We start from the raw sequence: 26196 nt of genomic DNA on the forward strand, positions 1-26196 counted from the left end.
ATATGTCTGAAGCAATCACTAAGTTATAAACAGCATGTTCTGAAGATCAGCAAAAAAATCTGGAAATTAGTCAAAGGAGGTGTTATTTATGAGTTATTGCCAATAGTTAAATTATAAAGAATTTTACATATACTATAAAATGTTATGTACTTTGTTACTGGTAGCCTTTAACAAAATGAGCTTCATTGTGAGGATTTATTAACTCTATTCAACCTGGACAGTTATTCAGCTCAAACTTTAAAAGCTTTCAAAACATCTAGTACCAGTCTGGTTTTAATATAAGTAACAAAGTGATCATAAGAAAGACTGAATAGTTGGATTTCAGAAAATCTATGCAGTCTTGGGTTAATTTTTAATGGCCTTATTGGTGCCATGAGTCAAGTCTATGACCTGATGGATGAAGATGGAATTATCTCTGAAGCATATGGATATACCCACTGTCAATCATCCTAGGTAGTGATTAATCCCGGGGTAGATTATTAAGCAAGAATTTGAACTAATGATGGAGAATGGACTTGTCCTAGGGCTTGAAGCCAACGGGGCATGGATTCTTTATTAATCGGGCTTCTCCAGAGAAGCAGAACTAATAGGATGTATATAGATATATATGAGAGGGGATTTATTGTAGGAATTGGCTCATGTGGTTAAGGAGGCTGAGCAGTGCTGTTATTTGCCCTCTGCCAGCTGGAGAACCAGGAAAGCTGGTGGTATCATTAGTCTGAGTCCAAAGGCCTGAGAACTAAAGGAGCCAGTAGTGTGACTCCCAGTCTGAGGCTGGGGAAGGGCTAGGGATGTGGGGACAGCTGGTGTAGGTTTCAGAGTCCTAAAGCCCCGGGGGAGTTCCAGTGTCCAAGGACAGATGAAGCTGAATGTCCCAGCTCAAGAAGAGAGGAAATTGCCCTCCCTCCACCATTTTCTCCATTCAGGTTCTCAGCAGATTGGATGATGCCACCCACATTGGTGAGGGGGGCTCTTCCTTACTCAGTCTATCCATTCAAATATGTCTTCCCAAAACTCTCTCACAGGCACTCTCAGAAATAAAGCTTTGCCAGCTATCTGGGCATCTCTTAGCCCAGTCGAATTGACACATAAAATTAACCATCACAGACTCGGAAGAGTGGAAAAGCCTGGAGTGATTTCTGGAGTGGGTGACATTCTCCTGTCCAGGTGGAGGCAATGTGGGAATGCATGGAGGTATGAGCTTCTACTCTTTGCCGGCAGTGGGGCAGCAGTGAAGTTGCCCGTGGCACTCGCAGCAGGGCAGCCAACATCTCAGGCAGCGGGTGAGAGTAGTCAAGACTGACCTTTGGACGGGTTAGTGAGCAGTACCCCAACTGAGTTGGGAATAGGAGAAGTGGCATCACTAACATAGATAGTTTAGCCCAACAGGACTCATAATTCACAAGCGTCTTTGGCAACAGGCATAGCAGACTGGTGGCAAGAAAGAGGTCCAAGTCAAAGAATCTGAGGATCTTGTTTTGGTGTCATGTGAAGAATTATCTTGGAAAAATTCTCAGAAATACAGGAAGGACCTTCTTTGGGGGACTAATTTCTGGCAAGCAGGTACACGGGGTCTTCTGCCATTATGATTTGAGTGAATAAGGGAGTATAACTTTATTTGTGGTCATCGGCCAGGGAGAAGAAGGAGGGCTGGGATATATAGATAAATAACTGAGGCATTGCACTTGGGATCTTGTTGGTTAGTTTTTCTATAGTCTCAGTAACACTTTGCAAGATATTTCTTGAGAATGCGAAAGATAAACAGCTCATTTTTAGTTTCTCATTGAGGAAGAAAAACTGAGAACATGATGCCAAAGCTACATTTCTAGTAAAAGTCAACCAAAATAAAAACTAAGAAAAAGTTTAAAATGATTATAAAATTGACATTTATTGCCAAGACAGACTAATTATATTTATCAGAACACTCAACTTCTGGTTGAAAAATTTTTTGTAACTTTCAATTCCAACAGCATTTTCCTATTTGAGGGCTAAAATAACTTTTTTCCTTGTTTGGTCACTGTGCTTCAAATCACAGCCCCTCAAATATTTCTTATTTTGATTTGAAGGATAATTTCCAGCATTTACAAAGTATTGCACTTTACAATGCGTGCTCTCACAATTATTTTATTTCATCTTATTTTTTCACCTGTGATCATTTCATTGTTATTATCATTACTGTTAAAACATTTCTTTTGTTACGTACAAAAAAAGGGTCAAAGAAATTAAGATTTTCCCAAGATTATTGAAGTACTGAAACTTAGAGAGCAACTATTCACATCATGAAATTCTCCTCTGATTTACAAAAGTCCTCAGAATATTATTTTTGTAAATAAAGAGTCCTCCCCTAATATATTAAAATTGCCAAAAACTTATTACAGGCCACTTTTGGGAATAATATTGTTTACATAAAGTAGGGACAATTGTATTTGCCTAATTCTTTCTATTTGAAAATGTCTTTGAAGTAATGGGTCTCTATTTAACTACAGATATGTAGAGAAAAGCATGGATATGCCTCAGCTTTATCTGCCTGATTGTATATGAGAATAAGAGTAATTTCTGATCAAATTTAGTAAAGTTTAACTGCCTAAATTGCAAAAGAAGATTGAAAGTAGACTCCATTTAAGCTAGAGCTCTGGATGCAAAACAAAATGGAGAATTGGAACAAAAGAGAGAACATTTCAAACCCTAAGTTTTATTTGAAATGTTCTCGATATTGTGATCAAAGTGACTTTTAGAATTTGTTTTGTTTTTTCATAACTATTTTGGTCTGTCATTGCACAAACACTTATTGAACACTAACAACACATGAAGCATTGTGCTAAGTCTGGGAATACGTTAGTAGGGAAAACATATAGAAATCAAAGGAAAAAATAAATATATGATATAGTATCCAGAAATGAGCATTTCTTTGAAGAAGAAAACAGTGAAAGAAGATAAAGAATAATGGGGTGCAGAGGATGCCATTGACATAGAGCAATCAGGTAGGACCTTCTCCATAAGAATGATATTTGAGAAGTGAGGACACAGTGATTTGAAAAGAAGAATGTTTGAGGCAGAGGACCCACAGACAAAAATTAACTTGGTGAGTTAAAAAAACAGTGAGAAGGCCAGTGTGAACAGGGTGGAGTTAGTAATGAAAAGTGGCAGACAAACCAAGTTGGAGGTCTCAACCGGACACATAGAACAGAACATATGGAACACTGGGAGTGTCATGTTTAGCCACTGAAGAGCTCTGAGCAGGGATGAGAAATGAACTAAACCATGTATATTTTCTCTGAATTCTTCGGCATCAAGTTAAAAGTGCACATAAAATGAAACAAGAAAATCTTAAGTGCCCAGATCCATGACTTTTTACATATGTAAACACCATGTGACCACCACTCAAAATTTTGGTTTTAAAATGCCACTGAAGGGGTCATGGGGAGGGTTCAAGAAAAGCCTGGAGACTAGTTAGGCAGAAATGGCTGTGCTTTATGTGAAAGAGATGATGCGGCTTGAACTAGGACAGTAGCTTTGTGAAGGGGCGGGAAACAAAGTGGGACATTGGAATTTACATCTCAAGGAAGAGCTGATAGGCATCTTTTGCTGTATTGGATGCAGGCGGGAAGAGACAAGAAGTACAAAGGATGACTGCAAAGCATTGGTTCTGAACAATGATAGTAATTGGCGGTGCTGTTGTTGAAACGGGAGGAGTTAGTTGAAGGCGAGAGATATCCAGAGTTCTGCTCTGGCCACGTTAAATTTGAGCTATCCCTTAGAATCCTGGAGTCTGAAGCTCCAGCGGGAGGCTGGATGAAATTGCCTATAAAACATAAGTGTAGATAGAAAACTCAGAGGACAGATAGAACTCAAGCCAGCAAATGCCCTTAGAGGAAAAGCCAGGGCAGTAGCAGGAAAATAAGAGACTGTGAGGTTTGCAGAAGCCCTGAGAGAGCCCCTGCAGTCCTCTGTGGAAAAGGAGGGACAGCGTTAGGGGCTGAATGGTGCTCCCCAAATCAGGCGTTGAAGTCCTAACCCTGTGTACCTCAGAATGTGACTATATTTGGAGATGGAATCTTTAAAGAGGAAATTGTTAAAATGAGGTCATTAAGGTGGGCCCTAATCCAATATGACCAGGGCCCTTACAAGAGGAAGAGATGAGGACACAGACACACAGACGGAGACCACGTGAGAACAAAAGGAGGAGACAGCTGTCTACGAGATGGCCAAGGCCGAGGAGAGAGGCCTCAGAAGAAACCAACCCTGCTAACACCTTGATCTCCGACGTTTCTCACAGTTGTCAGCAGATAAATTTCTGCTTTTTAAGCCCCCCTTCAGGGTTCTTTGTTATGGAAGTCCTAGCAAACCAATCAGGCAGCATGAGATTTATGGTCCTTTTCTGAACAACCCGGAAGAGGAAGGGAAATGCCATTCTCCCAACCACACACATTCACGGATTGCCTGTTTTCCTTGCATCTGTAAGATATTACCATATTCTTAAAACCAAGTTTTAAGTTATACCAACATGCACCAACATTTATTATTGGGTTTAATGTAAAAAGAGACCATAACAATGTTATTACCGAATCGTTAGGACTGGTAAAGACAAGAAAATCTTAAAAATGCGAGTAGAGTATCAAGTCCTGGGAGGTGCTTCCCAGCCATAGTTTTAGAAATAAAGGAAAGGGACATGACCAGAAACCAGGATGTTTAGCAGAGACTGCTGATATTTTCCAACATCTCTTCTCCCCTTTTCCCTCCCCAGAACTTATTAAAGGTTTAGCTAGAATCCATACAGCTTCCCTTGTATCATGTGGCTACATTTAGACCTATGAGTTACAGACAAAGGGCTTCCAGGAAGGGTCCTTAAAGAGAGATGCATGCCTTTTAACTCTTTCCTCTTTCTTACAGTGGGGAATTCGGACACGATTGCCGGAGATTCCCTAGTCATGTGGTGAACGCCCCCGGCCGAGAATGGCAGAGCAACAGGAAAGCAGCACAGTCCTTGCCACCAGGAAGCCACACATAAGTCCCGGAAATACACTTCTGTCTTGCTTGTCACCATTATTTTGGTTTTCTTCTGCTCCTCCTCATCAAATAATCTTAACTATATATCTCCAAAGGCACCTTTTTGGTAGTCTAAACAAACACAACATCATAAAGGATGTCCTTTCATTTTTCATCAATGCTGATTTCGATAAAATGCTGAATTCCAGACTTTGAATTTGGGCACACACAGTGGTACAACTTGTGCATTACACAGCTCCGTGGGACCTATTCACACTGGGGTCTGTGGGATCGGCACCCTGGAGTTGTGCAGGGACCCAGACTCTGATAATCTCCATCTAACTTCCAAACGTCTTTCCCTTCCCATAATGATACAGATTGTAGTTTTAGAAACCATTGATTAGAAAAAATTAACGTGTCTATAATAATAATTTAACTGCATTTGTTTCTCATTAATCACACGGCATCTGTTTATTCCTGAAATATCACAGTGTACGCACATGTGTAATGTCATCCAGTCTACAGATTTGGTTTGGACACAGGTAGACTGTGAATGTCCTACAGCGGCTGTGAGCGCCCCCACCCCAGAGCCCAGGGCACAGGAATAAGAGCTTCTAACAGAGTACCTGAACTGTGAGAACGCTTAAGTTTACATAAAGTGAGCAAGTTAGGGTAGCATTCTAAATACGAGGGCTTTGGAATCAGAGAGATGTAAGTTTCAGTTTCTTTCTCTCCACTGAACCTTTCTAAGAACTAAGGCCTCTGTGATCCTCAGTGTCCTGCTATTTAAAACGTGGATTCTGATAGTTGGGAGGATCCAGTGAGATTCATGTACAAGAACTGAACACAGAAGCTGCCAGACAGGAAGTGCCTGGCGCATGGCAGCTGTTATTACTGGGTACCCAACACTGTTGTCAGGGACTCAGCAAGCGATCATCGTACTTCTTCATTGTGCAGATGAATAAACGGAAACTGGACAACCTGAATTCTCTCCCCAGATGCCTGTTCCATTTCTGCCAACCAACTGCCGAGCCCGTGCTCCTTCCCTTCGACGTCACAGGAAAGCGGCCTCTGGGGGTGAGACTTCCTGCTTCAGGCAGCTGTTATAACACGATTATGGCCGTCACCATCTCCTGAGCTGTGCCACCATCTCTGCTTTGTTTAGCAAGACTCCTTACTGCCTATGTGCTTTTAAACAAATGGGATGCTGATAACAGATGCAGAAATCACGTGTTTTATGTTGCAAGTCTAATCTTTTAAAACAAATTACCTCGGATCAACAATTGTTTTCAACAATTTCCCAAGCTTTGAACAGGTTTCAAACTGGGAAAAATTCTCTTTACAGACATGGCACTGCTACCTCACCAGAATGCCTCAATAGACTTTTTTTGCGGCAAGTAAAATGCTCACAAATGATAATCTCTTAGTCAGGGCCACATGCACCACACATAGTAAAGAAATGTGTTTTCTTAACAGAGGTCAGGAGTGAGAGCTTTGGGGGTCAGATTCCTTTTACACAGGTCAAGGTGAGGACAGGGTTGGGAAGGGCTGGACGTCGACTAGCAGTCATTATCGTGATTTCTAAGAACAAAAATCAAGAATGAAGTTTGTATATATGCAAAATATTAAAACAAATAGCTTCATGACCATCAAAACTTAGATGTATGCCTTGATTATGATTCTACTCATGTCATTTTCCACATTTTCAGACACTGAATACAAATATATATATATTCACAGGTATTCAAATCTTAATTTTTGGACCAGAAATTCATTGTAGCTAAATATACCCAGTATGAACCATCATCTTCCAAAATCGACTTTATTGTAAGTAGAATTGACCTTTACATGAAGTATATGCTCAGTGCATTGTTTTCAAGTGAGTGAAGAATTAAAACTCGAGTATTTCTTAATGGGGAAACTTACTTTCTTACATAAAACAAAAGATCTTGCTTTATTTTTAAACAAAAAGTACTCATATAGTACACAAAGGTGTGTGGTAGAAAGACGTTTTCGCATTCATCCCCAGTCCTTTCCACATGTCAGGACCCATCACGGTTAGCCGCTTCTGGTTGTGTTATTTTTCCCTCAAAAACAGTACTATCATTAACATATTGACTTCTGGCTTTTTAACCTTGGATGCTGTCTACTAACTTCTTGCTATGGTAGAGGAGGCTGGGACTGTCACCTCTCCCACCTCCTTCCTCCACCTTAGTAGAGGTGACCTCTGTGACCTCAAACAACATGCTTAAATGCCATCTCTTGTCCTGTCAACTAGAGAAGGTCTCTCTTGTTGCCCTTCTCCGGCCAATCTAATACCTGCCCTCACTGCCTTCTACCTCCCAGCCTCCATCAACTGTCATTTTACAATGGTATTGACATTTTCTCCTGTAATCTTTTAACATTTTATGTTAGTCTATTTAAAAGTCGAGTAACAGGAAACTGTGTTTCCATTAGTATAACTATGTAGCTCTTTTATCCAGAAGCTTCCAGCAGTACACCAGCATGTATTTCCTTCTGTACAGGCCCATATGTTGGGCTCCCAGATCTCTCCAGGATGGTTTAAATAAGAATTTTATTGCTTTTGCTTTAAATTTCAATGGATTTTTATTTTCATAATTTACCAGTAGTATTTATCAGAACCCTGAGTTCTTTTAAGCTCTCACTCTTTCTATCACTGATATCAAACTTGCTATCACTTGTATCAAGACTCGTTACATGTTGGCAATTTTATGAGCACAGTGCATGAGCACAACAATAACTCAGAAGTTTTCTTTTGGAACCATGGATAGATGCCACATAACTGAAAGTTTATTGCTTCCTACCCTGTAGAAAAATGGCAGTTTCTGAACTCTTCCATAAAATTTTTCAAAGAGTAATTTCAATGTGTTAGCTTTTACAATGTTTAAATATCAATTCCCAAGGAAGTAAGTGAATAAAAAGTAATGTATTTTATGATATTCACAATTATTTTAACTTTTAATTTTGAGATAATTGCAGATTCTCATGCAGTTGTAGGAAGTGATACAGGAGCTCTGAGAAGCCCTTTGCCCAGTTTCCCCCAATGGTAATGTTTTGCATAACTACAGTTCAATATCACAATCAGGAAACTGACATCGGTACAAGCCACTGACCTTACTCTCATTTCACTAGTTGTCAATGCATCGTGTGTGTGTGAGTGAGTGTGTGTGTGTGTGTGTGTGTGTGAGTGTGATTTATCACAGGTGCAGACTCATGTAACCATCAATACAGGCAAGACAGAGAGCAATACCGTCACAATTACCATTGTTTTTTCACTTTAGATTTGCTACAGTAAATGTACTTTAACCACATTTTGATTACTGTCCTATGTTCCAAATTCCAGGCACGACTGAGCAAAACACAGTTGTTGGTTCAGTTTCAAGTGACGTAAACTTTTTAAACCCTAAATAATTGCATATATAAGAAAAACACTAAATAGAACTAATTACCAACCTCAAATACTACACTTTTTTAAAGGTAAATACTTATCACCAAGATTTAAAAGAAAAAATGGAGTTTCCTAGAAGCGTCTTTTACAGATAACATCTGACCCATCCCAAACCCGGCTGTCACTCGCTCTGTTTCCCTCAGGTGTTGGTCAAGGACATCTTTCTAATTCAAACAGGATTTGTTGGCAACTCTGAAAACTCCCATGAGCTTGGGGGCGGGGGCGGGGGTGAGGTTACAAATGTATTCCCAGCTTTTGATTTTTCTTTAAGGAGATACCTGAATCGTTATGTCTTAACCCGAAATGGATTCCATCACCCCGCTTTTGCAGGCTAGCTTTTCAGCACCAGCTACCCCTTTCCTGTTCCTCAGGACTCCCCTCCCTCGCCCAGGGCAAGCAAGAATGAAAGAGAAATTAAAGAAACATCATGTTGCTGCTGGTCTGCATGAAAACACCATGATTATCTTTTCCTAATCAGATGGGAGTAATTTTCCTGCTCTCCACCTGACTAATTTTCTCCCCTCTTCTCCCCTCCCATCAGATATCTAGCTGCTAAATGTTTACAGATTAATTTGCATGAAATGGTCCCTTAGCAACAATCACGCACAGGATCAAATTTCTCTGCTGTTTCACACAAACCTCTTTTTTTTTTTTTTCTGATGATACATGTGCTTTTTAAATAAAGATTTAAAGTTGAAAATAAAACTCAAATCCCAGGATGTAGCCTATACAAGGCCATAGCTTTTAAAATCAATTTAAAAGAACATGGTGTTTTGACTGATATAAAGTGTTTTCAAGCCCCAGAATATTTTATGTATTTTAGATCGCATTTGTACAACAGAAAAATTTATATAGAGCTGATTCATTAACAAAAAAATACACTTGCAGCCTGCTGTCAAAGTACGGTCACCAGGTCACCAGACTTTGCCGCCTTCTCTGCAGCCCTGACTGCTATGCCCGTTGGATGAGGTAATTGATGCCAATAGGACTGAGAGGAGATGGCAAAAATGAAAGGTTCGTGGAGGAACAAGGCTAGCCTTTTCTAGCACTGATTGATTCTATGATTTTCTCCAAGACTAACACAGCTTAAAGCATTAGCTTCCAATTCTGGCAAATGATTATTACCCTGCTAACTCGATTTATCAGTTGGTTTTAACCCCAAATTACACCCAATTAAGGGGTTGTGCAGAACTCTAATGCAAAGGAAACTTTGCATCTCCCTCGTACAAAGGAAGAGAAACGATGGAACTTTTCTAGTAAGGAAGAGATGACTGGGGGGTAGCAGAGATTCCCAAACCAGTCCCTGCTCCAACCATAGCAGAAACGGATTTTCAGCAATCGCTGAGGGGACAATAATCAGGTTATTCGACACCATCCTACCTGCCATTCTGGATGTTTACAATGGACTTGGTGGACTCGGGGCTTACCCAGACTCTGTCAGATAGGCAGAGCAAAGAATATTATCCCTATTTTACAGACCACCAATATAAGATTTGTATTAGTCAGGGTTCTCCCGAGAAACAGAACTGAGAGAGAGAATGAGAATAAAGAATGGGCTCATGCAATTTTGGAGGCTGACAAGTTCGAAGACTTGTCACGCTGCAGACCCAGGGGAGCTGCTGGTTCGGTTCCAGTCCGAGTCCAAAGACCCCAGCCCCAGGAGCCAGGGTTGTAGGTCCAGTCCACAGCTGGCAGGCTTGAGGCCCAGGCCGAGCTGACACTTCCATTTAGGTCGGAAGGCAGGAAAAAATGCGGTCCCAGTTCACAGGCAGTCAGGCAGCAGGAATCCTCACTCACTGTGGGATGGGGAAGGGGGATCAGCCTTTTGTTCTGTTCAGGCCTTCAGCTGCTCCCATAGGGCCGCTCCCATTAGGAAGAGCAATCTGCCTTACTCAGTCTACCCATTTCAATGTTAATCTCATCCGAGAGCACCCGCATAGAAACACCCAGAATAATGTTTGACCAAATATTTGGGCACCCACGGCCCCATCAAGGTAACACATGAAATGAACCATCACACTGTGTTAACTAACATTCTTGTAGTAACCATTTCACAATATACCCACATATCAAATCATCACATTATATGCCTTAAACTTATACAATGTTATGTATCAATTATATTTCAATAGAACTGGAAAAAAAGTAACCATCCCAATATTATTTCCACATATGCATGAAACACATACAGCTAGAAACACCTGCATTCCCTGCAGTCTATTTTGTAAACTTCATATTTAGTGACAGTAAACCTGGGTTGACAGAGAGGCCAGCAGAGGACTTGCATGAATATTTTGCCTATTTGTGATATATGGTATCACATTCCCAGGGGAAATATTGTCTGGCATAATCCACGATGCTACCATCTTTCAGATTAATTGTTCTGACCTTGGTCTACAAGCATAAACAGAAATGTATTTCAGATAATGTTAGTTCCTGTCATAATTATATTCTGTGCACATTCAGGTGGAGAGGAGTTAAGGAGCATCTGTGTTTGCCAGCGGGAGCAAGAAACCTTGAACCAAAAACAAATGCATAAATCTAATCTTAGGTAGGACGCTAGCCATTAAATGAACACTGACCATGGACAGGGATGTGTGGACTGCAAATCTTTACCTCAACCAAAACTACAGCACCCAGAGGATAACATGAATGACGTATTACCATAATTTTGTGCCTATAACATGAATCTTCTGAATTAGCTTGAAAACCTTTGTGTGATTACATCTGTTAGATACTGGGTATGATAAACACCTTTTAATATACCCTAAAACTTGCTGCAGGCTTACCAGAGTTAAAAAAAAAAAAAAGTCAAATGACTGTGTATTGAGAACACTCTAAATCACATGGCATTTGTCAAAACTAATTCTAGTTTAGGAAATTTACAAAATACTTATGACAATATGGTGATTGATAATAATTGGAATGAAATTTAAGGTCCTAAAGGTAACTTTGCAATTCATAAACATTTGGTTTACAAATTTTTACCTGATTTGCTATGCATGAGAAATCAATGAGTGTCTGATTTTTAAAATTGTACAAGCATGTTTATTTACAATGTGGATCAAAATAATATCAATTGGAAAGGAGGTGAACACTCCCCAGCTTCAAAGAAAAAAATGGAGTGACTGTGGGATAACTGGAGAAATAATCTTTCCTCCAGCAGAGAAAATAGTCACAGGGTTTGACACAACTAAGACAGTCCATCTACAATGAGGGCTCATTTTTCATTTTGCTTTGACCACGGGGATAAGAAAAAGAGGGAGAGAGAAAGAGAGGGAAAAAGGGAGGGAAGGAAGAAGGGAGGGAAGGAAGAAAGGAAGGAAGGAAGGATGATGGACCGTTTGTGTCCAAGACATGGGGCAGAACAAAGCACATGCAGCCGCTGGCTTCCCCTTCAGGGTTTGTCTGGAAGGAGAAGGCAAATCAAAATCAACCCTCAGAAACTAAACAGAGAACTTAACAATTTTGATTCCACCCTGAAATCTGAAGCAGCTGCAGCATTTTTAGTAAGACTTTTCATTGCAAAGAATGAGAAGCAAAAGGTAGAGTCAAGTGGCATTATATGTAGACATAAAATTAAATGGGTGAGGAAAGTAAAAATTATTCCCATGAGTAAGAGTAAAAGTCAATATTTAGCTAAGCAATTACCTTAACATTCGATTCAGTGAGTAAATATGCCATCATTGTATTTAGATGTTGTTCTTTAAAACATACTTTGCACTGAATCCTTTTGTCCATCGCTGTAAGAGAACATATAAATTATGAAGTTTCTACTGCTATTTTGCTAGTTATGATTTCATGAAGATAACTAAAACATTTGACTTCATATTTTTCGATTATACTGAGTAATCTATGCACCTACATCCAAAGTATCAGCCTTTACCTAATGTCAGCTTCTGAAAAAGTAGACAATATTTCTAGAAAAAAAATCAATTTCTATTAGCCATTTTTTATTTCCAAAAATGCAAAGTGTATTAGTCATGATACTTTAAGTTACACATGAATTAAACCTAGTGAAACCCGCTTAGGTAAAGGGGAAATGAACCAGATAACTAGGAAGTTTAAAAGTGAGATTCAGGTATGGCTAGATCAAGGAGTTCAAAGGTTCTCTTTCCATATTTTGGCTCCATTTCTTGCTGCTCTTTGTGTATTGGCCTCATTCTCTCCTTTAACAAACTGACTCTCTTTATATGATAAGATGGATGTGGGCTGGTCCAAGCCTATATTTTTACACCTTATATTCTAAAAGGAGAAGTTTCTCTCTCTTAACATCCATAAACAAAATGTCATGGAAAGGTTATATTGATCCTGTTATAGACAGATGTCTTTTCTACTGGTATGAGAAAAGAAATTCCATATCTAGAGAGGCCTAGAGTATAATTCCTGTTGTCAGGAATTGGGTGAGACACTGATTGACATGTTGCATTACACGTGTACAAAAAGAGACCATCTTGCATTGGAAATAGGTATTGGAAACATCAAAACCATAGATTTACACTGCCTTCAGTGACCAAAAAATTCCAGGAGACATATTAATTTATATTTCTGTTTCTCACTTGACTCCAGAATCCTGAGTTTTATAGGACTAGATGTCTACTCTTCCAACATAAAACGGATAACAACTATCTATTCAAAGCTCCATAAGAAGCATTATAAACAGTTATAAAAGAAAGAGAACATAATTCTTCCAAAAACTTTATAACCTCTGAAGCCATTGTAGAGAAAAACGTGGAAGTGCATTTGAAAAAAGAGAAAAAAAAATGTTATAAAATTTAATGGAAACTCCTTTCATCAAATATTTTATATCATATTCCAAAAACAAGTGAAAGATCTTAAACAAATATAGGATGTTCTCATTTATAACTAAGCATTTACTTATTTTCTTTATTTATTGACTTAATTATTTCTCTTCCCTGGGGTTCCATTTAGCAAATTAACACACCGAGACACTAAATGGTACTGAGGTGATCTGAAAGAATTTAGGTACCTTTCAACTTGCCCAAAACTCAATTTGCCCAAAGGTGACCTAATTAAGCGAGTTTAAAATGCTCCCAAGAGAAAGCTCATGTTGTCGCTGCACGAAAGCTGTAATACTGTATTTCTGTTAAATAGCATCTATTACCCTGTTGTTCTACACAAATGCTTAAGCAACAGAAAAATCTGTGCAAGTCTATCAAAGTACAAGGACATCAGGGTAAGAGTTCAATCACCACGCCTCACCGTATACTTTATTTAACGTCATGCTTACTGTGCCTTCCGTCTTTCATTAGCCTTTGGATTATAGATTTTTTAATGTGACTGTTGATCAATAAATCTGTAAGTTCCTGGAGTGCATTACATTTATCTGTCACTCTATATGTTTCTGTAAATTGTTTTTTTTTTCTTTCAGACATGAAAGAGAAGAAGGTCACGCCAGCAATAAAGTATCATCAGGAGAAAAGGTTTGGACTATAAGCTGTTCCGCATCATTGGAGAAAATATCGAAGTAAACATATTAGCCAGGGAGGAGCCCTGCCAAGCAATGCAGAGCAACTTTTACCAAATATAATTACAGGGGCTGTAAATATATTTGCTTTAATGGCCGGTACTGCACCTACAATTATAAGCACTCCATTTACCTGATGCTCGTCTGAACAAATAAAGCCATAAAGGGCCTTGAAATACTGGACAGCAGAGGGTGTTTCTCGTTGCTTCTCGTGAGTTACACCCGTGACGACAATCTCAGTGACAGAGAGGCCATTAGCCTCACGCACTCGGCGGTGAATCCACGCCTCGACGGCCACTGGTTCTCTGGGCAGACCCATTACTCTTGTTGTTTTGACTTTTCCGAAGTATTGGATTGTCTTTACTGCTTTTTCAAACTTAAGGAGGCCAAAGGCAACAACCAAACATTTCCTTCAATCAAAAAACTTTCTATTTAGGGGTTTTCTAGACAGAGAAGAAATGAGAAGTACCCTGATTTCACCTTTTCACTAATCATAGATTTTAGCATAAATGAAGAGGTTACATCAGAGGTAAGACAGTAAGCAGGTTCCAAACTACAAACCTAGGGCCTAAAGTAAATGAAGTGAGTAGAAAAATGGAGAAACTGTGCTGGACAAAATGTGACAAGCCCACAATCTCTTCCCTGAATGCCAAATGTGTTTCCGAATCCAGAATCTTTCCAATTTTAAAAAAGGTCGCATAGTGTCCGCACTATATATGTGTTTTGTAAAGCTCCAGCAGGTCGTGGGGCAACACCTGGAATGAAAACCTCCAACGATCTTCGGTGAAGCTGAGGAATATTCTAAGCGGGTCAAGCAAAGGCTCAGGTTCACACATGAATTCCCTTCAGATCTTCCCACCAAACGTGTTTGCAGAAAACTTAGGAAAAATCTTTGTTTACAGAGCTGTTTGGGTTTGGGATGCAAAAGAAGGAATTTTTGTTCAGCTTCTCAGAACTGGCTTCTCCCTCCGCGGAGACCTCTCCCCTCAAAGCCTCATTCCCCCTTCACTGGGCGGCTCTGCCCACCCCTGCCGGGGTCCCAGCAGCAGACACAGCCCAGGCTGGCTGAGGGGCCCTGTGTCAATGCAGATACATCAGGGAAGGAAGCGCTTAAGTCCACAAAGCAGGTCTGCTGTCATTCGTGTTAAATTTCTTACCTCACGTGAACTAATTCCATTCAAAGAACCACCAACCACGAAAGTACATATGTTTTGTGATGAGGCTGTTGAACATCCAGGATGCCAAAATATTTTTTTAAATCGATTGTGATATTCATTGAAGTCGCAGGCAATTCACCAAATTACTCAGATGACTTTGTTTTCAAGGGTGGATGGGATAAGAAAGAGACATGCTAGAGGTCGAACTGAAATGTTGCTGTCTTGGTCAGCTGGGGCTGCTATAACAAAATGCCACAGAGCGGGTGGCTTATAAGCAACAGAAATTGCTCACAGTTCTGGGGTCTGGAAGGACCATACCAGGGCGCCAGCATGCTCGGGTGAGATTCTGTCCGGTCTTCACCTCCTGGTATCCTCACATGGTGGAAGGGACTAGAGCCTCCTTCATGATGTTCCAACCCCACTCACGAGGGCTCCACCCTCATGACTTAAGCAACTCCCAAAGCCCCCACCTCCTAATACCATCATCTTTGGGAGTTAGGGTTACAATATATGAGTTTTAGGGGGACACAAACATTCAGACCATAGCAGTTGCCATCAAGTATCACACCTCTTCAGTATTCCCATTTATTTCCCACTTAGTACTTACTGACATTAAGAGTTGGAGGGTGCTACGGAAACACATACAACAGACCGCTGTTTGTAGGCATGTAACTTGGTTAAATCAATTCTATGCACTTGGAAACAAAAGAGGGGAAAAAAGGAACAACTTAAATAACACGGGTGAATCATGCCAGCCTTCTACCCAGTAAGTGACCAGCTAGCAGGACCACGAGACAGGTGGAGAGGAGGAGCCTGTGCTTCCCTCCTCGCTCTGGGTTCCATGTGCCCACATCGTGCTCACATGCTCTGTGCTTATTCTAATTCCAGCGTTTAAAGTTGCTGTATGTTTCTGTCTGTTTGTTTTGTATTATGTAGCCCCTAAAAATAAGCCAGAGGCTTCATCTGATGCTCACTCCAAGAACCAAGAAGGAAGACCAGCTGTATAAAACTAATTCGGGTTGCTCTGACACTAGACTTTAGGGACATTTCCAGAGCAGCTCTGACTGGATGATTTTCACTTCATGCTCTATTTTACGATCTAATCGCAGAGAAAGGTGCAATCATACTGCATATGTAAGTCACTTGGGGCATTAATGGGCATCCTATTATTAGCAGATGATTTTTTAAGGGTGAATTGGGATAAGAAACAAGCATACTATAGGCCAAACTCGAATATATGGATGATTCAGAAGAAGACATGCACATACATTTTTAAATTCACTGCCTCCCTTTGCACACATCCTAATTATTCCTATGGAAATACAGGCTCGCCTCCAAGTTACTGTACTCCTTCAGACTAAGTCCCAAAGAAATACAACAAAAATCAGGGAGTCTGCTAACTAGACGATGGCTGCGTTTTTACGGATTAACCCTTCTCAGACCCCAGATCATCTGTATCCATCACCGTTTACACCATTTCATGGATGTGCTGTGATGACATATGATTCCTTCATACAAACAATGTTAAAATTCAGTTATAAAGAAACTACGAATTTCCTTCTCAACTCTTGTTAAAGAAATTTGGTCAGAGCTTTTGTGGCTTGGAATTTTGGAATTTTTCTTTACAATCAAAACTTTTCACCAAGATTTCCCATTTGTGATACATATCTAAGAAGCAGAGGATCAACCCCTTTAGACCAGTTTGCTCATGTGTCAATCAAAGCACTAGATTAGATGATATTTAAGATCCTATGTAACCCTAACAGTAGACAAATCTATGAGCCAATGGATCAGAAGAGAATTTAAGAGGCTGTGCCCCATTCTACACAGCGCATTCGAGCTACTTAGTGTAAGATTATATGCTGGACTTTGTAAATCTGATAGTTGAAATCGAGGCCTTAACTCTCCAACCGACAGTTAAAAGCCCTCCTCTGCCTGCTCTGCCTACTCTGCCTGCTCTGCCCAGCCTAATTCTCCTCAGGGAAGAAAATTCTTGAGCTTCCTCTGCTACCCGACTTCCCAGCAATTAGGACTCTGAATCCGTTAAAAAAAAATGGCAAGACATATGTGGAAAATACTCACATTAGAGTGAGAAGATTTGCATTTGAGATCTAACTCTGCCATTTTCTAGCTCGATGACCTTGAGCAAGCCAACGAGTTTCTCTAAGTCCCAATTTTCTCCTGTGAGAAAATGAGAACAATCACCTCTGTGCGTGCACCCACCCACTGTAGATGTGACATCATTTTGTAAACTCGTAAGTTCTATCCAATGTGAGGGAAAATTAAAACTCCTATTCATCCCTTTCCCAGGAAATTATTTCCCCCAGGAAATGTTAGGAACCCTGACTTAAATAAAACATTTCAGAAAAATAGGTTTCCCTCTGGAAACTTCGCACATGTGTGGCTGGTCGTCTGGCTACTCCTGCAGAGGTGGAGTCCTTTAAGTTCATTAACTCATTGAAACCAGCTCTCAGCTTGGGCTCCCTTCTGGTATATTTACCCTGTGACTCCTCAGCTCAGGCCCTAACAAGCGAGTCACCACTGATGTTGGGTACGTGTGTACACATCTAACACATCACTTCTTTCTGATGGTTGGGGACAAATTTAGAACATTTTCATTGTTCAGTGAAAGGAATATGTCAAGAAACACAGACATAGTTCATCCTCTTGCCTTCCCAACGAAACTTCTTTAAACTTAAAAGCCTTTAGAAAAGAAAACTCCGTTATCTACTCTAAAGCTATTTTCTAATGTTTAACACCTTCTGCTACCAGGACATTCTCTCCTGCATTATCTAACCCAGCCAAAATCTTTCTTGCTTCTATGCCTCCCATCTACTCAGATGTTGGGAACTGTTAGGAAAGTTTAAAACCTTAAATAAAAGCTGCAATAAATTTACAGGTAAGAAAATAAACAAAGATAAGCTAACTTGAAAATATATTATTTCATTTGTGCTACTGGAAGCCCAGCAGTTAATATGGTTCCAAACTGAAATGAGAAGGAACTCGTACACAGTGAAAGAAGATGGGTTAATTTTTTAAGCCTGAAATTTCTTGTACATCTCAGCAGATAGGGTTCTAACCAGAAGCCCAGTTTCTCATAAAGCATTATAACACTAATTTCCACTTATTACAAAACAGCTTCTTTGCCTGTATGACATTGCCTCTTGGACCCCATACATGACTTTAATTAAGATCTAACTTATTCATGACTATAATTCAGATCTAACAACCAGTCTAGTCAGATCAGGGTAATTAGTCCCAGAGGGTATTGTAAGAGAGCTCATTTTTCTTTTCATCTTTATATTTTGGCAAACAAGTTGAGGTGCTGGTTCATTTGGAGAATTCTATAATTCAGAGAACTCAAAAATGTGGGTGTGAATAAGCTAAATAAATTATTTTTAAGAGATTCTTATAAAGGGCTCGTGTGCTGGCTAATTTGGTTTTGTGCCCTTACTGTGGTCCAGAGCAGAAGCAATCAGGATGATTAACCAACATCAAGCTAAGAAACTCTTAACAGCCTATTACCAAGTTTACTAGAAAATTTAAAGGCAAGAAGTTAACCCATACATATCACATGCCCACTTGAATTTCAGTGGCTTCGAAAGCATTCATCCTACTCTTAGTTCCATTATGTTTTTGTTATTGAGGGTTCTATTAAGAACTTACATATCCAGTCAACAGGAAAGATGAAGCATCTTTTAGAGACCAGGGTGGGATAAAGCAAAGCTATTTTCCCATTTAAAATGTTGCCATTACAGTGTTCCTTTTTGTACCATCACTGCCTGATGCCGTAGGACACCCAAGCTTTTTACTATTTACTGTACTTCAACCACCCTCAACATTATAGCCCTCTCCTCTTCCCCCTCTATCCCTCCCCATCACATTATCACAGTAATGTTAATATTGTAACCAAAGAACCCAGAGCCTCAAGGTCTTTTAGAATATGGCTTATTAAATTCCTAGCCTAACATCTAGGTTAGCCGTTTCTGTTTAGTTTAGTTCAATATATTCTAAAAAGCAAGGCATTTAACCAAGAATAATTTTAAGACCCAGAATTACTCAACGATGTGTACTGCATGCTGTTCATTCTATACCAGGTAGTCAAAAATTATATAATTTTTCCAATCATTTCCAAGGAAACCATATGAGTAGTGCCATGTGCCAAATTAATCCAGTAGATGGCAGTTCAGTAGATGGTTAAAATTGATGGCCACAACCAAAATGTGTAGGACAGTATCTTCCCATCCAAAAGACAGCAGTTCAAATGGAATACATCTAGAATGCTGGGCTGTAAATTGAGACACCCAAATTACCATCTCAATAGCATCTTGATCCCATTTACTTCCTACCCTACCTGTAATAAGGCTTCAGTCAGAGCTGCTGGGAGTTGCTGAAGTGGAAAGAGAGGGAGACTTTAAGTCTTAAAAACTTGGATTCTAATTCCAGCTCCGTTATCTTATTAGCTGCATAACCTTGGAAATGTTACTTACTTTGTGAGTCTTCTATACTTCCAAGTAAAATGGAAACAGTGATTCCAAGCTCACGAGGTTGTAGCAAGGATTAAGCGAGATCATGCATGCTGATTCAGGAAGAAGAGGACCTGCAATAAAGCTGAGTCCTTCCTCCTTGCTCCCTCCCCCACCCCTCTTTTCCTTCCTTCCTTCCTTCCTTTTTTCCTTCTCCCCTTCCTTCCTTCCTTCTGTCTTTTCCTCCAAGTAGATCTCAGTGAGGGCTATTGCTCCTCTAAATTGCCAGCTGTGAATGTGGATTACAGAGTTTATCTCTGAAAACAGAAGTGGGGGAGGAGTCTCCTTTCTCCAGCTCCCTCCAATTCCTTTTCCTCCACCAATCATACTGCAAGATTAGTAATAGCTGACCCTACTGACAGTAAGAAATTGATGTCAAGAATTACTTAAATTGCATCAAAACATTATTATAACAGCCAAAGGTAAGTCTCTACCTGGATGAGGTACAGAAAAGAGTATGTTCAAAATCTTAGCATAAACGGGCAGGTATGTTCAGGTAGCAGTGAAGGATCCAGAATGGGGAGAGAGCAGCTAGGTAGGACTGTGAGGGAAAGAAGGAGTGCGTAGAGGTGAATGAGATTGACTCGGTAGGCTAGACTAGGTAGAGGAGTTTGTTTTCTATCTTTTCTTTTTTTTGGTGTGGGGGAGGAAGATTGGTCCTGAACTAATATCTGTTGCCAATCTTCCACTTTTTGCTTGAGGAAGATTGTTGCTGAGCTAACATCTGCGCCAGTCTTCCTCTGCTTTGTATGTGGGATGCCACCACAGCGTGGCTTGATGAGTGGTGTGTAGCTCTGTGCCCAGGATACAAACCTGCAGACCCTGGGCCACTGAAACAGAGTGTGTGAACTTAACCACCATGCCACCTGGCCAGCCCTGTTTTCTACATTATAAGTCAAGGTTTCCTGTGCATTAATTAGTTCTGCCCTAACCAGTGGTCCCCAGCAATAACAATAATTATATTTACAACTCAAATCTCCCTTTTATTCTGGTCTCACTCAGGGATGAATTTAGTTGAAAAGTTCCAAAAGGACTTGTCTATAACACAGCCCACATGATGAGGAACTTATTGTAGAAGTTATCATATTATAGAAAGAGGGGAAATTATTTCTATGTAAATAAACATACATCTGAAAATTCATGTTCTGTTCCATCACAGCACCATGATTACTGGATTATTCTATTGGAACAACATTGGGAAATTATACTCTAACTTCTATCCTAAAGATAGTAAAGAGGCACAGAATCTGATCAGAAGGGAGTTTTAATCTATGTTTAATTGTTGGAAATTCCCACCGAGATGGATCTAAAACTTGAATTTATGCAGGGAGCAGTTGCCTTACTACAACACGTTGAACAAACTCCAGCCCAGGACCCAGCTCCTATTTCCAAGCACTTCTCATGTGAGCTCCTTCTTCACCAGCCCCACACCTACAATCCCATAAACTCACTCTGCACTACTCGCAGATCACTGACCCTACCTCACCCTTTCTTATACTCAAGCCTTTGCACACGCTGCCTCCTCTGCCTGGAATGTCTCCTCTACCTTGTACACCTGGTCGAGAATCAACTGTCAAGTTCTGTTCGAGTTGCTCCTTCACCATTTTGTCACAGTACTACAAGAACAAGACAAACGTAAAATAACTGGGTCACAAGTTGGAGAAAGATCCTGATAGGAAATGTAGTGGGATCGAGGTAACATGGGAGTCAGTGGCACCCCCACCTTCATGCAGTCTAAATGCAGAACCCGACCCTTATGGGGCATCTACCGCAGACGCCCTCAGATGCCAGGGCTCAAATGAGTAAGGAAAAGTCTCTCACTACACAACGTCCCTGGTTCTTTTTCTGCCCTTTCCACTTAAAACTGAACTGAATTACCCAGTTTTCCCACAGCTGCATTTCTGCTTTTGCTTTTTCCAAGCACAAGCCTAGTTCTTAAGCTCAGGTGTCATGGGTCATCTCTTCATCAAGTCCAAGGCCACTACTTTACTGGATCAAGAAATTTAAGCCCAGAAGTCTGCAGTGACTTGCCCAAAGCCACGTGAACAAATAAGTATCAAAAGCAGGACCGCGTTGTGGGCCTCCTGACCCCCAGGTCAATGTATTTTTCTCCCTTAGAATTTCAAAAAATATGTTTAGTGAAACACTAGCTTCTTGGGGTGTTAATAGACAGTGCTTAACACATTAATTCTGTGATCAAGTACACCTGAGAAATTCTGAGTTAAGCAGATTTATTTACTGGGAAGCCCTCAGTATGCTAATGTGTATTGATTAACTAAATATGATAACGCGTCCAGTTATGCCCTCTTTCTCCAGCTCCTATGACACCAAATTCTGCTTGTCTGAAAATAATGGTTAGCGATGGAGAATTAGTAGGCATTTTATAAGACAGTAGGGTATATTGGTTACAGCAAAATGCTTCACTTCAAACACCAGGTACAGCTTTTGCCAAGTCATTTCATCTCTCTAGACTTCAGTTTATTTATCTGAAAAACCAAAATAAAAACAATGTCACCTGCCTCCGAGAGTTTCTGTAAGGATTACATGTGCCACAGATGGAAAGCCCTTACAACAATGCGGGGCACATAGGAAGTGTTCACTAATGGTTAGCTATTATTAGAGCCGACGGGTGACTACATTGTAATCCGGGTAGCAAATGTCTTAATAAACCCCAATTAACCTTTTTTGTGTTCTCCTAGAGCCTCCTTTGGTCTGTTTACCGCAGCCTTTCCCCTGATCCTCTCTACACACAATGCTCGGGTCTGGTACCCCTGTTTCCCCTCATTTTGATAGAGAGCTCTGTATTTGTTCCCTATGAAACTAGGGTGTCAGCCAAGCCATCCTTCTACCCTGAGTTAATGTCTTCACAGCTTCTTTTTAAGAAAGATGGCTCTCCCCTCCTTCACCACACACAATAGAATTCTCCTACTAACTATTAAGGAGAGACCTTTTTTCTTGGCATACATGAAAAGTTCTTTCTATTTCGACATCCTTAAAGGATCAGTCTTTGAGAAATAGTGCTTTGCAGGATGCATTCTTCACTCTTAAAAATCTGCAATTTTACATTCTTATTTCTCGGGCTTGTTACTGTTTGAGACTGTTCAAATTTGTTGTAATACAGCTTAGACTGCTATAACAAAGAGACTTAAAAATATACAGGCTTAGGAAGGCAGGAATTGGCTTCCCTCTCATCTACAGGTCTGCACAGGCAGTCCAGGCTGTGAGGGCACAGCAGGACTGGGAAGCCAGGCTGCTTTTGTCTTGTTGCCCTGCTCCTCTTTAAAACCCAGCTTCCACCTCTTAGCCCATAATAGCTGCTCTACTCCCACCATCATATCTACGTCCCAGCCAGCAGAAAAAGAGAAAAAGGCAATGGGAGAAGGGCACGTGTGTTCTCCATAAGGGCACCATCAGATGCTATACACATCACAAGTCCGAAGGCCACGTTTACTTCAGGAGGAAACTAGGATATACTTGGCTGCGTGGTTATGTGCTAGCCAAAAGTCCTATTACTTTAAGGAAAAAAGAAAAATGGCTAGTTGAGGACAAATGGCAGATTTTGCCATGCCTGGCGAAAGTAAAATTGATACTTCTATGACTGACAGCCCCCATGGAAAAGGCTCCCACAACAAAAATCCTCCCCCCGACTTTCTACCCTAAACTCTTGTTTTGACTCTGTCAAAATATTCCAAGCAGTCCTTAAAACAAAATGGAGATACTATTCGGAGGACTCAAGTGAGGATAGGTTTCTAAAAGGAAGGGAGAAAGTAGAGAAAAAGAATGGAGGCGCATTGTCAAGGTTTTTAAAGCATTTGAATTTAATCAATTTTATAATTATTAAAATCTAATCATTTTAAAAAATTTTGTCACTTGAATTTTTAAAAATGGATGGTTTTCTGGTCTCTGAATATATGCCTCCTTTCTCTGTATCTATTTGCTTGGCTAAAGCATTTCAATCTATTGTGAGTGGCAACATGGAATTCTTTTCAACCATTTCTCAATCAGTGTATTTTTGTTATTGATAACGATAGCTAAAATTTCTGAGCACTTTAATTTATTCCTCCTAAAAGTCAAGTGCTGTATATACTATTGTTATCCCCATCTCACAGATGAAAAAATTAGGAGTAGCAAAGGGTATGGCCAGAATCCCACCCCTGGGGACCAATCATCTGTAGACACCAAACCAATAAAACCCTGTGTGATATTTTATCAAACTAACTCTCTCTTCATAAAAAACAAAACCAGGGGGCTGGCCCCAGGGCCTAGTGGTTAAGTTCAGTGCAATCCACTTCCGCAGCCTGGGTTTTGATCCTGGGGATGGACCTACACCATTTGTCAGCCGTGCTGTGGCGGCAACCTGCATATAAAGTAAAGGAAGATTGGTGCAGATGTTAGCTCAGGGCTAATCTTCCTCAAGCAAAAAAAAAAAAAAAAACCAGGGGGGGTGATCAACTATTCAGTGCAAACACTACTGCAGATGAAATGAGACTGCTTAAAATAACAGCAAAACTAAAGGCACGGCTTTAACTGAAAAAAGTAGGCTTCTCTGTGTAGGGTTTTTAATTCCGCGATTCCTGTGCTTCCCCACAGAGAAAGACCACGACCGGGCCACTTCTTTTATGAGACAGAAACAAAAGTAGAAAATGAAAAATATTTCACTAACGAACAGCCCAGAGTTACATTATTTAGAACAGGCAAACAATAATCTGTGCGGTTTGAACTAATCATTTCCAAAGGTAGGTAACAGAGATGGAGAGAAATTCTCGACACGTTTTCAGGTCTCAAACGTGTGCTGTTGACTTCTCCGTTCCGTAACCCTGGAGGAAGAGCGGGCTGTGAGCTGGGCTGTGACTGAGAACTCGAGAGGCTGGTGCAGGTCGCAGGCTCGTCTTGTGTGTGCAGATGTTTAGAGAGAAAGGTGCCAGTGGGAATTGCTAGCCAGAGGACGGAGCTCAGCACAGGCTGCGCTTGCTGCGGGTGTATTTCTAAGCTGATTTACTAGGTGGCGACATAATCTTAAAAATAAGCGTTTCCGTTTCCCGCAGGAGTTTCAGCTCTCCATCTTTTTATTGATGCACTTTTCATTTCCAATGTTACCTTTGTCTTGCTTTCATTTTTGTGCCTTTGACTAAAATTTCACATCATCTGCTCCGTTCTTCTAACAGAAAAACTGTTAAACCATACAATCTGGCTTGAGGAAAAGTTCAAAATCCCTCTGTAGTGTGACCTGAATCTAGGATCTTCAGCCTTTGCAATCACCATTCCTGAGGGCTAACATTCATTTTATTTGGTGTATATCTGTATATCTGGAATTCTCCTTTTTTTCTGAAACATTAGAGAAGTAAACTCTTTCTCTCTCATATATTTATTTCTCAAAACTCAAGGATAGGCCTCCTTGGGGCCAATATAAAAAGCAATCCACTACCAAATATTTCTGTAAATATTTTTGTGTTTTGCCCCAAAGTGTGTAGTAATTCTGGAAGCATTTACAAAATTATGAATAAGTAAGTATCAGTGAAAATGCTTTATAAGCAGCAAAATAGTATGAAAACACTAGTTACTATTATTTTCCGATATCTAGTTCTACTATTCAGGGCCAGAGTAGCAAATATCAGCTGAGAAATGGAGACATTGATAAGCCTTCTTTCCTTGCCACCTTTAGTTGTCCTGAGAAAATACCATCCTGCTGGCCATAGATGATGACCCAGAAAATGCCACCACCACAAGTTCATATAATTTACCCACGCATATTAGAGCACCTGCCACATGCCAGCATTTCGCTGGACATGTGACACTGGGAACTACCAAGGATGGTAAGCTGTGGTTTCTAACCTCAAGAACCACATATGTTGGTAAAGCACAAATGAAAATGATTAATGAAGCGCCTCTGACACACTAAGTCTGCAATCAGAGAAAGGAGAGAGGCTGGGAGTAAGTTGAAAGGAAAATGATAGAGACACACCCTGGACTGAGGAGGATGTTGCTATGTGAGAAGGGGAAAAGGCAAGAAGGAGAAGCTTGCAGATAGATGGCCCCTGGAGTTGGGATTGAACAAGTGTTCATCTGAGCCAGAAGCAATGAGGAAAACAGATAAGGAGAGATGAGGTGGGTACCACGCGGTAGTGGGTGCCAAATAAGATTGGTAGCGTGAGTTTGGTTGGGGAGGGCAGTGAGAACGAGGCAGAAGAGAAGATCTGATCTGACAGAAAACAGCGTTTCTAGAAGGACCAGAGCCACACTGTGAAAGAGTGGTTTTAGGAAGAGTAGCCAGGCAATGAGCGTGGGAGGGTTAGAAAGGGAAAGAGACAGAAGAGCAAAAGGGTAACTCGGGCAGGGAAGAGGAAAGGCTGGGCTAGGAGGGTAGTCAGGGTCTGTTCAGAAAAATGAATATAAGAGCAATAGTGAAAAAAAGAAAGACCAAAATCTAGGACTGACTGACATGGAGTGATAAAAAGACAAAGTCCTGGTAACTGGGATAATGGTGCTTTCACCGAAAGACACAAGGAAATTTGGGCAGGAAAGAGAATAAGTGTGATTGTAGGAATGCTACCTTTGAAGCGACAGCAAGAT

The sequence above is a fragment of the Equus przewalskii genome, chromosome 18, assembly GCF_037783145.1.
Source record: "Equus przewalskii isolate Varuska chromosome 18, EquPr2, whole genome shotgun sequence".
Classification (NCBI taxonomy): Eukaryota; Metazoa; Chordata; class Mammalia; order Perissodactyla; family Equidae; genus Equus; species Equus przewalskii.